Raw genomic sequence first — 2,973 nt, 5'->3', positions numbered from 1 at the left:
AGCAATACAAATAAAATTTGTAAAGAGACACAACTGATTTATCTCTGGCAAAGAAAAGATAACCCTGAAGTAGAAATCGCAACTTCCAATATCACAGTTTATTACTCAGGATATTAACCCAACTTTTCTGTTAGCAACCTCTTTTCAGCCTTCATTTGGCTGAATTATTATTTTAAAAGTCTCTTGAAATTCTCCTTTTAATTAGTTGTAACATTGATAACATTGTATATGTCACTGACAAAGACCTTCCTTGACCAAATTTTAGTCAGGCTCCTCTGATTCCTCTTTTTGATTAGGCTTCCACCTTGGCCCCTATCCTGTCTTTGGCCTGTAAAGTCTAGTCTTAGCAAACAGTCCTGCTATTCAGTTTAGTGTGAATTCTGCCAGCCTTGATATTGATCAAGTTACTCATTTCTCACCTTTGAATTTCTCACCTTTGATGTCTAAGTCTTTGGCCTCCATTAAGTAAGAATCTTTTAAGGCCTGTTTAGCATACAGCCCCTACTCCTATTAGTAATTTTTCCTCCCTCCCTTCCTTCCTTCTTTCCTTCCCCCTACCCTTAATGTCTTCTATTAGTAATTTTCTTTCTTTGAAAGTGAGCTTGATCATAGCTCACTGAAGTCTCAAATTCCTGGGCAGAAGCGATCCTCCTGCCTAGGCCTCCCAAAGTACTGGGATTACAGGCCTGAGCTGCCCCACTTGGCCCATTCTCTTAGTAATTTTCTGATACCCCCACACTCTGCTCCTTGGCTTTAAATTTCTAGCTGTCTTTGTTGATTTGGAGTTGAGCCCAATCTCTCACCCCTATGTAATAGTCTGAATAAAATTCTCCCTTGCTGTTTGAACGAGTATCAGAATAATTTTTCTATTTAAAATTATTATCTTTCATCATTAGTTAATGGAATAAAATCTTGACACATGTGGATTTTATATTTGCATGACATATATTTTAGTTTTGAAAAATATTTTAGCAAAAGTTAGTTTAGTGAGGCCTTACTTAACTGCCCAGTCTAAAAATAGAACGTCTCCACCCCTTCATTGCTTTTGTTTTTTCCTCACTCTGTACCTGTGATTGTGCTGGTTATCTCCTTCACTAGCAAGTCAGCTCACCAAGTTGGGGCTTTGTCTATTTACTTGTGTTGGCAGTGGACACTCGGTGTTAAGATTCAAGGAACGAATGCCTGGATGAGTGGTATCCGGGCTCACAGGTAACCTCACAGCCAACCGGGAGGACCCTGCCAGAGCTGCTCTGCAGTGCGAGTCCCGGGCCTTCCCACTGGACTCTGAAGCCCTGTTCACTGCTGTGTGAACGCAGCCTGACTGCCCTCACCTCAGCCCAGGCCCGCCAGGCCCCTCCGACCTGGGACTTCCCGATCCCGCCGTTATCGCCAACCGTATCTGTGTGGTTTCCTGGAGGAAGCGCGGTGGACCTTGAGGGGAGGGTATGCGCAGGAACAATCAAGCAGAAAGCCGCTATCATAATGATGATAATGAAGACAAACAAAAGCATCCATCTGTCACTTTGTGGCAACCGTTTTCCAACTACTTTCCAAGTAGTAACTACTTGTCAGACACTTTCCCCAGCGAGGACTGGAATGTGAGGCGCAAGCTGGTGCTTTGCCTTTCTCAGGCATTGTCCTGCATTTGCGGGGCCAGGCGCTGGCATACGGTCACTAACCCCCGGTCGTTAGATTCCCGGCCTGGGAGAGCGCTATGGGCCACACCGGGCTGCGTTGCAGTCGCGGCTTTCTCCAGAGCTCCGCCGCCAACAGGAAGCGCTGAAAAGTCGCGACCAGTCAGCAGGATTCCCGCGGCGGCAACACGGGTGTGACGCGACAGGCCGACACTAGTGAACGCAATTACGAGAGTAAGTGACAGGCACCTCGCTTCCGAGTGTCAGGATGGCCGAGTGGTCTAAGGCGCCAGACTCAAGGTAAGCACCTTGCCTGCGGGCGTTCTGGTCTCCGGATGGAGGCGTGGGTTCGAATCCCACTTCTGACACATTCGTTTTAGTAATATTTTATTCCCTTGAAGAAACCCCAGAATTTTCCCTGACTGTGTTGGTATTTTATTGTCTTCTCCAGGACGAAGGTTACAACTCATCTTTGCTGCCTAGTTTTCCCTATCTGCCCCAGTGGGGGAGATATTACCAAGGGTAGCAAAGCGCGGGCAGCATATTTCCAAGTATCGCGAGAAAACCGCGTCCAATCGTATGTCTCTATAGGATACACGTCACAGGATATTTATTTAGTATAGAATGTTGCTAAGCCAGTTACCATGGCTTCCCTGGTGGTCTAGTGGTTAGGATTCGGCGCTCTCACCGCCGCGGCCCGGGTTCGATTCCCGGTCAGGGAAAGAAAGCTTTTTTAAAATTGTTTCTGGTGGACCAGGACTAACCCATTGGCAATGCTCCTAGAGTCAGCTGTGACGATCTCTAAACAAAGGGCAAAATGCATCTGGTTTCCTCAATTTGCAGAGTAGTTACCTGAAATGGACTCTACTACAGTTTATGAGCACAGTCTATGTTGTCAATGTCTTTACTCATGCATATCTTAAGAACGGAGAAAGAATGCCAGCAGCACAAAATCCAGAAAGATAGCTCTGGGGATGCCAAAAATGGCTGGTCTTAAAATTATGTCACAGGCTTCAAAAAGTCTCTCTAGGTGTCCAAAGGGGCGGGTCAGGGCCGGTCCTAGCTCCTTAACGATGCTTGGGTAATTGTCACTACGGAAAGAGATTAGGTGCTTCTCCCTCACCCCAGCATCTGTCTTTTCATTTTTTAAATAAGTAAAGATAATGGAAATAATGCCACAACCAACCCTGGTTTCTCTTTACCTGTTAATATTTTGTCACATTCTCTCTTCTCTCTCTCTTGCAAGGTAGATAGATAGATAGGTAGATAGGTAGATAGATATAGATGATAGATAGATCGAGAGAGAGAGAGAGAGAGAGAGAGAGAGAGAGGGAGGGAG

The 2,973-nt window shown here is 45.7% G+C and overlaps 2 non-coding genes across 2 annotated transcripts; both read left to right on the top strand.

The window, feature by feature from the left end:
- The first annotated feature begins 1,896 nt into the window (after positions 1 to 1,896).
- On the top strand, positions 1,897 to 2,002 carry TRNAL-CAA (transfer RNA leucine (anticodon CAA)). Its single transcript has 2 exons — positions 1,897 to 1,934; positions 1,957 to 2,002. It is a non-coding gene; the product is annotated as a tRNA-Leu (tRNA).
- A 282-nt stretch (positions 2,003 to 2,284) lies between these two features.
- Positions 2,285 to 2,356, top strand: TRNAE-CUC (transfer RNA glutamic acid (anticodon CUC)). The gene has a single exon. It is a non-coding gene; the product is annotated as a tRNA-Glu (tRNA).
- The last annotated feature ends 617 nt before the right edge of the window (positions 2,357 to 2,973 follow it).

The sequence above is a fragment of the Rhinopithecus bieti genome, unplaced genomic scaffold (genome assembly GCF_001698545.2).
Source record: "Rhinopithecus bieti isolate Rb0 unplaced genomic scaffold, ASM169854v2 scaffold_20860, whole genome shotgun sequence".
Taxonomy (NCBI): Eukaryota; Metazoa; Chordata; class Mammalia; order Primates; family Cercopithecidae; genus Rhinopithecus; species Rhinopithecus bieti.
Note: the sequence above shows the minus strand (reverse complement) of the source record. Positions and strands in the feature narration are given on the sequence as shown.